Source organism: Vicugna pacos, chromosome 3 (genome assembly GCF_048564905.1).
Source record: "Vicugna pacos chromosome 3, VicPac4, whole genome shotgun sequence".
NCBI lineage: Eukaryota > Metazoa > Chordata > Mammalia > Artiodactyla > Camelidae > Vicugna > Vicugna pacos.
Genome location: NC_132989.1, coordinates 112,741,494 through 112,753,927, shown reverse-complemented (window position 1 = coordinate 112,753,927; position 12,434 = coordinate 112,741,494). Strand labels below are relative to the sequence as shown.

The window sequence follows — 12,434 nt, the reverse complement described above, 5'->3', positions numbered from 1 at the left end:
CCAGTCCTTTATTTTGCTCAGTGACTTGGGCAGGGCTCAGCAGGGACAGTGCATCTCTGCTCCAGGCTGTTTCATGTGGGGAGCCTCAGCCCTCTCTCCAGACGGCCCATTCCCACGGCTGGCGAGCTGGTATGTGTGTGTGGGAATTAGGGACTAGAGATCTCAGGCCCATCGGCATCAGCAGTCAGCGTTCTTGGGGGTCAAGCCTCTTGCCTGGTGTTTCTAACCTTTCTGCCCCAGCACCCAGGAGGGTGATTGGCATGAAGCAGATGCTAAACAAATACTGATTCTTACATTTTTGCTTCTTAATAGGCTTTATTTTTTAGAGTAGTTTTAGGTTCACTAGCAGAACTGAGTGGAAGGCACAGAGATTTCCTCTAGGTCCCCTGCCCCTACACCTGCATGGCATCCTCTGTTATCAACATCCCCACCAGAGTGGTACATTTGATACAAATGATGGGCCTACGCTGACACACCATGATCACCCAATGTCCACAGTTTACATCAGGGTTCACTCTTGGTGATGTACAGTCTGTGGGTTTGGACAAACATACAGTGATGTGTACTCACCATCACAGTACCCTACTGTGTAGTTTCACTGCCCTAAAAATACTGATTTTTTAAATGAGCAAAGAAGGTACACTTACTAGAGAGACTCAAAAGGGTTGGGTGCTGATGTACTACTGCCCCGTCTAGAAAGAATTCTCTGATTTTAGGGATGTTATGGGCCAAAGAATCATGTGTGCTTTCAAAGAGCACTCTTTTAAAAGCAACTTTTAAAAGGCAGTTCTAATAAGCTTCAAGCCCTCATCAGGATGAACGCTGCGGCTTTGGTTCATGGAGGACCAACAGTGACCACCTGCAATCAGCATTCACAGGTGCCTGCCCGCTTTTATGGTATGACTGTTGCATCCCCTGTAGGTGCTAAGAATGAACGATGGTTTGGGTCACCCAGGTGGGTGTGACTTCATCTCTTTTTTGAATCCATTCATTGTAATAAAAAGTAGGCTTTCATGAGTAAATTTAACACTTATAGAATAAGAAATCATGAGAAAATGCAATCCTTACAAACTATTACTTTTCACAATGTTTAATTGCTATATGGATTGAACCACGACCTTAACTAACAACAATTAATCTCTCTGCTACTGTGCCACTCATGTTATAATATATCTTAGCCGGAGAACGTTTACTCACAGCTCAGGAGACCCAGGTTAAAACTCACTGCAATCCAGCACTTCTTTCTCCTCAGATCTTTTTAAGATGAAAGTGATAAATCAAGGCCCTGGAGCCAACCTAACAAGGTCGCCTGACTTAATCTTCAATTGCTAGTCTTAAAATCCTCCAAAATGCTGCTACCTTAACAATTGTTAATTTTTTTTTCTGCAGCCCTTATACTTTACCATATTTATGTGAGGAATTCTGAGTAATTTTTAACCAAGTTGCTTAATCCATTATTGAACTTTTAGAAAAATCCTGTGATTTTAATATGACACAGATATGGGTTTTGTTCCTCTCCTGTATTGGAATGGACATAGCTTGCCCATGCATAGTGTACAAATAAAGAAACCTTTGGTTTTGTCTATGGTATAAGGAGTGTTATTAACCTGAAGTGGTATATCAATTTCCCAGCCACTGGAAACACAGGAGAAGAAAGAAAGAAAGAAGGGACTCAATAAATTTGAAATTCAAAATAAAGAGGTCATCTGAAAGACATATGTCTTAAACCTGAGATTGACCTACGGGATAATATAAACTGTGCCAGTCTATGTATAATAGGGGTCCCAGAAGGAGAAGAAAGAGAAAAGGGGATCAAATATGTATTTGAAGAAATCAAAAACTTCCCAAACCTAAAGAAGGAAACAGATATCCAGGTACAGGAAGCACAGAAGGTCCCAAACAAAATGAATCCAAACAGATCTACCCCAAGACATAATTAAAATGGCCAAAGTTAAAGATAAAGAGGAGATTGCAAAGACAGCAAGAGAAAAACAAAGAGTTAGTTACAAGAGAACCCTCATAAGGCTATCAGCTCATTTCTCTGCAGAAACACTGCTAGCCAGAAGGGAGTGACAAGATACATTCAGAAGTCCTGAAAGAGAAAACTTGCAACCTAAGATACTCTATCCAGTAAGACCATCATTTAGAACAGAGGTAGAAAGAATTTCTCATACAAGCAAAAACTAAAAGAACACAGCAATACCTTAAACCTTTGGATTTTCTAGAAAATAGAAAATAAATTAAATCATATGTAATACATTCAGGATTGAGTCTTCTTTTTTTTTTTTTTTAATAAAATGAAGGGAAATTAACTCCTCAGAAGAAACTGTGGCGGCCATGCAGTGCTGGCTCCAGGCATCCATTCACCTCCTCTGATTACTATGGAATTGTTTTCCTTGTTCAATATGCTTGTAATAAAGTTTTCAGAACGGAGGCTATTAGGAACCTTCACCATAAAACTGTTCTTCTAACATGGAGGTGGTCAGTGTGCTGGCAGGTTCCCCCTGCTGCAGAGCAGGGCATGCTGGGCCTGAGCCCCACTCTCCTTCCTGTGCGTAATGTCCTTCTGGTACACTCTGGGCATCCTGCAGCACATTTGTATAATTTGATGGTGTAAAGGGCCAGTGCAGAGCTGTTAGCACTGGGGTTCCAACTGCAGGGCAGTGGACTGGTGGCTGCAGAGGTTACACTGGGGAGATCTCACTATTAACCTTCAGCAAGCAGGCACTGATGTGCTCTCAGCTGGAACTCTGCCTCTCTCCCTGACTCAACTGAGAATTGAGGTGGGTGACAGCGCAAAATAGAAGCTTGCTTCTTCTGTGCCACAAAGGTCTATGGCCTGATGAAGACCCTGTCCTTGATTAAACTTTATTCAGGCTCCTCTGAGCCCTCTTCTCAACCAGGTCTTGAATTTGGCCCCTGCGCTTAGTGAGTCTAGTTTGGGCAAGAATCCTGCTAAGTCATTGTGGAGAGAACCCCTAACCTTGAAAACGGATCACTCTTGATATCTGATCCTCATCCCCAGCCACCCCACAGGTGACACCTGATCACACTGGCCGCCTTCAGCAAGAATCCCGTCAAGCCGATTTAGTGAGAAGACCCCCTCCCACCCCTAGAGGACCCCTCTTGGTAATTTCCCACCCACTGACCCCCTCACTCTGTTCCTTGGCTACAAATACTGCTATTCCTTGTAAACAGAATGGTGCTCAGTTCTGTACTGGGGTCTCCTTTCCCCTATTGCAATAATTCCTGAGTAAGATCTGTTTTTGCCACTTTAACTGCTGTCCAGCTCTGGTTCTCTTTGACAGGCCCCAGTCTAAAAGCTTTCCTGAACAAGAACAGAGGAAGACCAAAGCTTACAGGTATACCTGACATCTGATTCTTACTACAGTGCTACCATATGCTAATTAACACATCCTCCCCCGCCCCCCACCATATGTCCATCCTTTCTGTGCCCACCCACGGAATTAGGCAGGAATGCCTTCTATTTGGTGAGCAGTTCTGCAGTTACAGGCTTCACATGTCTGTATCCCCTGAACTTCACAACATTCCTTTGAAAAAGGACTTAACTATTCTCACTAGTATTTCCTTTTGCGTTTAATGCATGTGACAGAAGAAAAAAATTAAATTGGGCCTAAAAACACTGAGGTATAAAGTGGCAGTTGGTACATATGGATTAAACCAGAAGATATCATTTTAGAATTAGTTTGTAATGATTAGAATTAGAAAGCCACATTATATGTAATAATTTTTTTAGTCTATGATTCTGTTATCAAATAAAACCTATATTGTTTCTACTGTTCCTCTCATATGTTTTCTCTGTTGCAATATATTCTTACAAGTGCCATTATTATTTAATTTGCGGGTGACTTGCACTGGCCATCCACAGATTTTGGAAAACATTGGAAATATTAGTACATTTAAGAACTTCAGGAAATATTGAAAAGTAGGGATCGAGAGCATTAGAGAAGAACACAGCTTACACCCTCTGTGCAATGTAAGCTCACAACCACTTTGGGTTTCGAAAGACAGTTTTTGAAGTGAAGTCACCGGTCTGATGGCCAGAGTCCATTCACTGTTAGAAGGGCCCTGACAGAGAAAAAGGCTCTCAGAATTCTAAACAAAACCTTGGCTTTGCAAATCAAACACAAGCCTGATTTAGAGAAGGTACCAAAACCACAGAACTTGGAGGAATACAGGTTAACATCAGGCCAGGAGGAGACCAGAACTCTTTCTGGAGCAGGTAGAAGAGTTCTAGAAAAGACTAGAGGAGGATACAAGAGGATATGGATGCTAGTGTGCGATGTTAGTCCATATTTTCTGCCCCATACATTTAGGGACCCAAAAGGAGAGGAATTTTCCCCTCTGCTCTCTAGAGAGTAGTAGACAGGTGGTCATTCTGCAAGGACCAGGCGTGACAGCAGCAGAACTGGTATCTCTGTGCAGAGAGGGCCTGAGATAAAGCCCCGTCCTCCTGCTCCATCCTTCTCCTCCCCTCCCTTCCCAGCCTGAGTCTTCAGTAGCTCCTCCCAGCCCTGGGGTCTTTCTTCTGTGTCACAAAGGTCTATGGTCTGATGAAGACCCTGTCCTTGATTAAACTTTATTCAGGCTCACAGGAATGGCCACAGGAATGAAGAAGGCAGCTGGGAACTGAAAACCAGGGTACATTTCTGGGAGTAGGGTGAGGTGGGGGGTATCTGCACAAATGTGTTAAACACAACATGATTTTTAAAATCTTTAAGAATACACACCACGATATAATTGTTAATATGATAGCACAGGTGGAAATACATAAATAATGACGCCACATCATAAAGGTAGAGGTAATATTACAAATCAGAGGGGCAAAGATGCTGAAAAATAAGGGCTTTTCTAAAAATTGATATTGATATAAAAATGAAATAAAATTAGATCCCTACTTCACACCATATACAAGTTCAAGACACATTGGAGAACAAATCTGAAGGGTTAAATCTTGAATATTTTAATAAGAAAATAAAGGAGAATTTATTATGAACTTAGCAAAAGCGAGGATTTCTTAAACAGACGTATGAAGAACAAAATTTGAATAGATTAAAATTTTAAAGCCAGAAAACCCCATTAAGGTAAGAGACATGTCACAGATTGGGGGAATACATTAGAATCTAGAGAACATCACGAATGTATAAATATCTCCTACTTGTATTAATAATGGCTTTCATTTACTGAACCAAGCACATTTAGGTACTGTGTGTGTAGTAATTTGCTAAGAACTCACAACAACTCTAACAAGGTAGATAACTGTATTAGTCTCATTTTAAAGGTTAAAAGAAACTATAGATAATCAAGATTAAATTTGTAGAAGATCGCACAACTAGAAAAGTGGGATCTGCACCCAGGTAACCTGGTTGCAGCACCATCACTCCCAGTCCAATAGTAAAGCGGTAAAGGGTATGAATAAGCAATTCTCAGACAACTAACAATTCTGAACATGCTAAACTTCAGGGATAACTGGGGAAATGCAAACTGAAACAACAAACCCATCAAACTGTCCATGATTTAAAAGAATGATAACAGCAAGAGTTGGCACCTATGGGATGAAACAGGAACTGTCCTTAACTGATAGTAAGAACATCAACTGGCACAACCATTTCAGACAACAAATAAAGGTAGCTCTTAAATCTGAAGATGCACATCCTTCTGGTCCAACAATTTCAGTGCCCCACATCTGTCCAAGGACACACATACAAGAACGCTATTTACTTGATAAACGTTCACCAAGAAGAGTGTGGAAACCATCTAACTACTTTCAGAGAACAGATAAATACATTGTGGTCTATGCATGTAAGGAACACTTTACAAAGCAGAAAAATGCATGAAATATGCGTATATACATCCATGTGGACAAATCTCAACAACAATGTTGAGTCATAAAAACAAGTTTCAGGTGGATCTACATCTATACCCATATCTATATCTATGCAGTATGAGGTTATTATAATTACTGTTATGTGTCAAAGTGGTACTCAGATATTTGGTTGGACACTATCCCAGATGTTTCTGTGACAGTATTTTTGAGATGAGATTAACATTTAAATCAGAAGACTTGGAGTAAAGCAGACTGCTCTCCATAATGTGGGTGGGCCTCATCAAATCAGTCGAAGGCATGAATAGAAAAAGACTGACTTTCCAGGAAGGAGAGGGAATTCTGCCAGCAGACTGCCTTAGGATTCAAACCACAACTCTTCCCTGGGTCTCTAGCCTGATGACCTACCCTGCAGATTTTGGCCTTGCTCACACTTCACAATAGTATGAACCAATTCCTGAAATATATCTCTCTCTTTATCTATACACCCTGTTGGCTCTGTTTCTTTGGAGAGGCCTGACTCACAGATATGCTGATAATGTAAATATTGCAAACACACAATTTATGGACACAGTTTATGGACACATATATGTGAATAACATCCCCGGAGCTGTCCAAGGTGGCGTCCTACTTACTTCTCAGTGTAGTGAAGAGTGGGCCATACACAACCTTCCTGTCACTGCAGAAGATGGTTTAAAATCCACTTTAACATGCAAGAAGTACTGGGGGACAGACAGACAATTCTGAGAGTTGCATTTCAAGTGAGTTTCATTTTTCAGGAAAGTGAACAAGCCTCATTTTCTAGCGTAAGAAGAAGACGACTTGATTTTCCTCAATTATCATTTAAATCACTGGACCAGCTCTAAAAACTCCACTGAAGTGTGATATCAGAATAAAAACTCCACATCAATCAGTTGATACAGTCAATGCAAATTATCCATTTTCCTAGGCTGTCGTTTTTATTTTTATTTTGTAACAGAAAATAATTTATATCCTGATGCACATTATAATTTACAATGTGTTTTTTATTATGAATTAGAGAAAAATATGCTGTATTGGTTTCTGGACCATGTCAGATACCACTCAGGTATGACACTTAAATAATTCAGCACATTCTAAGTTATTATGTTACTGGAGGCAGATTCATGGCTGCAGGTTATTTTTCTTTTGCATGAAATATTATGCCAATATTTTAAGGTGATGTGATATGGGAACCACCTGCTGTATATTTAAAGTCCTACAAGATGAGAATTCCAAAAGAAACACACATACTAAATGACACTGATATACTGAAAATCATCTACATTCATGTTCTTGCTTTTGTGTATAAACAGCTCATACTGTTTTCTAGTGTGCCTTCAAGAAAAAAAAACTGCTAATTAATTTTAACACCACGTCAATTATACTAATAAAATTCTAATTAAAATCCTTGTGATGTAAATCAGTCTTTCTTTGTGTGTGGTATGTGTGTACGTGTGTTATTATATGCGCTGTCAGTCATCAGACACATACTAACTTTAAGATAACCTATACGGTGGTCTTGGCTGTATACAGATCTTTTGACATACCTAGTTCTGTCTGCCATAAGCATTGGGCAAATTAGCAGTGATAGCCTAATATTTAAGATACCATGGAGGTAAAGTCATAGATGCACTTTATGGAAATGAAACATCCCCGAAGGCAGAGAGGAACTGAGGGCCAAGAACTAGCTTTGTTAAAAGAATAAGCAACAGTGGATAGGGCAATCTGGACATTATCACATTTCAGGTTGATTCGGTACAATGAAAAATGTCTAAAACTATAGCAACTTCTATTCTGTAAGATATAAGGGCTCCTGGGGGGGTGTCTAAGATAGTGTAGCTTCAGACACTGCTAAAGGCAGACACTCCAGCAAAGCAAGTATGTCCATTTCAGTTCCTACTGCTGGCCTAGCCCAGCGCTAGGTTCTGGGGACACCACTGAACAAAGCAGAGACTCTGCTTTAAATCAGTATGCCTGCCTGTCAGGGACAGGAGCAGTGAGCCAGAAAGAGTACCGCAGAGTGTGTTGGGCTATACAGGGCACCTCATCCAGGCTGCGAACCAAGGAGGGCTTCCTGGAAGAGATGGCATTTGAGCACAGTTCTAAACAGGGGGCAAGAAGACATTTAACATAGGGAGCAGCACTGTCTAAACGCTCCTATGTGAGAGAAAGCAGGTTTACAGGGGTAGGGGGAGTGACATCCACTGTCTGTGGGAGGAGCTTAGCACAGTGGTAAAGGGTCATTAATAAAAGAGAAGGCTGGAAAGAGAAACAGGAATGAGATCATGACTGAGCTTGATGAACACCAAGAAGGGATTTATATTGCAAATTCTCCTCTTTTATTTGCAAGTGAATTTGCAACACAGCAATGGCTCTTGGGTGGCAGAAGAGTAACACTCGGTTTCAAGGTTCTTAAGTTGTCACCCTCATGGTGTAGGAAGAGGGACTGGTGCTTCCAAAAAGCAAACACTTATTTTGATGACCAGGAGTTCCGGTGGATGGCAGGAGTGCTTATTTTTACATCCATAACTGAAATCAGCTCAAGATATCTTCTTGTCATGAGCCCCAGGAGACACAAAGGCTAATTAGGGCAATGAACCCCCCCCACCGCGTCTCCATTACGCATGTGCAGTTAAGTCAATCAATCTATGCCTAAAAAAGTGTGTTCTGCAAAACCACACCTAGCGCAGATTTGCTTACAAATCTGAAAGGTCTATAACTAGGATTTTGTCACTTCTAAATCCCACTGAGGTTAGAAGAAAATGCTGAAATCGAATCAAAGCAGAGGCAGACTCCAAGGCACTAAATCTTCTCTACGTTTTATGGAAACACTTGTGTTTGGATCCTCATGTCATAAGCAGACCAGCCCGATGTACGTGTGCTCCAGGAAAGCTCATCTGAACACGAGCCTCTTCTCCATGAGGGACCAGAGTTCTCGGTGATTTATCCTTCCTGTTGTCAGCATCCGTAATCCCCAGGATGCCTCTACTACTGGATTCCTGAAGCGATGAGAGGCTGGGGATGGAAATGAACCTGCATGTTCAACATTCTTCCAAGAGACGTAAATAATTCATGTGAGACAGCAAGAATGCTTCTTTTGGGTAGAAAACCAGTAACTTTCACTTGTAAATTCAGAGGTTTTTTAATGCTACAAAATGTGGACACTCAAGGGAGTATCCGATAAATTTGTCCAATCAAAGAACAGGTCAGAAAGGTTGCCAAATAAAATCTGTGCTGGTGGCGGGGTGGGACCGTGGGAGGAGCAGGCGGCAGCAGGACTCAGGATCCTGGAGCCCATTCCTGCCTTTGTTATTTCTCGAGATGGACGGTGCCCAAGTCCAAGTGGAGTGCCACACGGGGCAGAGAGGAAGCTTCTTGGCGCCTCCTGGCCCACCTCTAATTGCAGCCACCACTGCAGGGGACGTTCCCCTGGGAGCTCAGGTGACACAGGTGTATCTGCCATGGTCTTGTAGCTTCCTGCCTGGAACCTTCCCCAAACCACGCCAGACCACTTGGCACTAAGTAGGCGCAGCCCAGAAGTGCAGGGCAGTTAACGCCCCCAGACAGCCCGAAACCACTGGAACCTGGAGGGGGCACAGTCCACCTCCCTGGACCACTAGGCAAAGCATTCTGCTTGTTTCCTAGAATTCAGCTCCTCACTCAGCGCCCTCGATGGAAGGGACCCTGATGTCAACCCTTAATATTTTTCCCTCCTTCCTGCCTCAACTCTCCCACTTTTTGGAATCACTTCCTAAACGCACAGCCTGCACCCACGCCTTTGTCTCAGGTGCGGCTTTCAGGGGTCCCAACTTAGTCCAGAGCTAGAGACGAGAGATCACTAGGGCCGGTGGGAATGACCGGGTTGCATGGGGAAAGCAGGGTGGTCAGAGGAGAGAAGGCAGGACAAGCCCGGCCGAGGAAGCAGCCTGGGGGGAGGCTGGCGGTGGGGAGGTGAGCAGCGGGCCTGGGCGGTGACGAGAGGCCGAGAGGCCCACCTGAAGGTGGTCAAGATCCACCATGGCCTGAGCATCAGCCTGCAATCCTGAGACCCCCACTGTTTCCCAAGCAGCTGAGCGGTCGGCTGATCTCACGTCCCCTGGGACACTGGCCCAGCCCACCATTTGTTTTCCATTTTTTTCCTTGCACTCTATGCCAAGAAATATATTGTACTTGGCAGCTAAAGCTTATGCACATGTTCACACACATATACACACACATTCACATTTATTACATATGTACTGAGTATGCAAATAAGCACAAAGGCCATAAAGCTTTATTCTTAGTACAGGTGATGCAATCTGACCTCTTTCACTGTGTCATGGCTTCTTTCTCTCTCTCTGTTTCTCCTTTTACAAACTTGATTTCATAATCCCTACTAACAGGTTGCAACCTGCAGTTCAAAAATCACTCATCTAGACCAGCCTTCCTAGAAAGTTGAAGAAAACATCCTTCCTCTCGACACGATGCCAGGGGTCACCAGGGGTCCACGACAGGAATGAAATGTGTCTTGTCTCTTAAACTTTCACTCAGATGCTCCTTGGGGCCCATATCCTGACCTCAGGCTCTGATGCCATTTCCCAGAGAAAGAGTAACTATTTGGCAGCACGATGAAAACATGCCACACTTTCCGATTAGACTGCATGTGGCATCTTCTCTTACCAAGTTGAATTTAGTCAAAAGAACACCAGTTGAGCATGGGGAAAGTTACCTACTCCCAGCAGAGCACCTTCTCACTCGCAAACAGCGCTCAGCATGACGAGTACAGACATCCTCCTGCAGGTCAAGTTCCGCACTCTGCATTCTTTCGCGTTGAGCAGAATCCTTTGGTTGCAAGTGACAACAATACCAAGAGGAGGAACCAACAAGCGAGCAAAGGAGAGCGGCTCCCCAGGCCTGGGAGCTTGTCTGCCGGCTTCGGGAAGCTCCAGGAGGGCCAGCTCCGAAGGAGCCTCGGGGGCCCTCTCTCCTGGGTCCCCATCACCGCTTCTCTCCACATGCTGGCCCTGATCTCTTCCAAGGACTGCCTTGGCCCCGGCTCCTCACGCTTCACCACCAGAGATAAACATAAATGCACATCATCCTTTTTGGTCCCAAGTCTAAAACTTCTAGGAAAGGGCTCTCACAAGCTCTGCCTGGGCAAGGAGCTGAATCCTAGAGCAGTCAGTCCCTGTCAGCAGAAGGAGGGACACTGTCACTGGTCACTGCTGGAAAAACCACCGTCCTCCTGCAGCCTCGGATAACGGCTGCTCCCCTGGTAACCACATGGATAGAACACAGACAAACACATTTTCCAGAAGAGAAGCAGCTGCTGTTCTGGACACAGATACTGATGGATGTCTACTGCACACTCCTGGAGAGCATCTCCATTTTTACATAGTCTTACGGTATTCATTTGTACCAACTTTCCCCTACTCGTGGGCAAAGATCCACTCTCTTACTACAGAAGTCTAAGCCATTTAAACCAGCATCCTGTCTCAAAATAGCTCTATGAGAACACAGCAGGCTTTTAATGTTGTTTAGAACCACCTGTGAGGGATGTAAGAGGCTGCTCTTGCCCCCCAAAAAGAGCGCCACTAACCACACATGACTGAGGCCTCCTTCTCAGCACTGGGGATTTGCTGCTCACATCATCAACAAAAGGGCATTTCGCACACACCTTTGGTTTCAACAGCAAAGGTGACTGCTTATCTTTGACCATTTGTATTTCCACTACGTCTTTATTCCTTCAAATAATGACCACTTTTATACTGAGAGCTACATTTTAACCATATATGAATGACCTCATTCAAATAAACACCCCCAATTTCATGGCGTCAGATGAACACAGGGTCCTGAATGAAACCATAATTGACCTTCAGAGAGGGCTTTTTAAAAACTATAAAAGGACCACATGAAAGGAAAAGCTTCCCTGAGAACATCTGTTCTACCCATTATCGGTCCTGCCATGGGATCTCCGAAGTCGACCCTCGTGCTCAGATCCCTCTCGTATGTCACAGGACGGAAATCAACACCCGAGTCAAAGAGCTTTACAGGTTTAACCAAAAGTAACCTCAGCTGTTTCTTTAACTTAATAGAGTCAAGTAGGATGTGCTGGGCCCCTGATAAGGGACACTTGATGGCAACCAGTTCTGTGAGCTTTAATTGCACTGTTGATGTTAGCAGAGTCCCAGGGAATTAGCATTTTGTCTGCATTAGGGTCTTGACAGATGAAGTTAAGCTACTGGGGAGACAGAAACTGGAGACACGCAGAGATGCTAAGATAAAGGCGTCAAGTATTAACCGTCCTCAGGGAAGGGCGTGTTCACTGGCTGCTGGTCGGGGGCCTTCCTGACATCACTAGGTCACGCTTCTGGCCCAGGCTCACCTCCGAGCGGGATGCCTCCACCAAAGGCAAGGCGTCCAATCCTGAGAGCGACTTCTTCCCACAGACCCAGTCCTCTCTGAATTTCCCTCCTTCAGTTATTTTTCAGCAATGCCAGGGCTTCTCATTACCCCGGGCAAGAAAGTTTAGAGTGAATTCTGATCGCCTGCTCACCATTTACGCTCAGTCTCCAAATACCAACGTGAT

General features: G+C 43.7%; 1 protein-coding gene across 3 annotated transcripts in view; it reads right to left on the bottom strand.

Annotated features, from left to right (window-relative positions):
- Positions 1–12,434, bottom strand: part of CTNND2 (catenin delta 2) — an 875,933-nt gene that overhangs the window by 293,390 nt on the left and 570,109 nt on the right. The window lies entirely within an intron of this gene.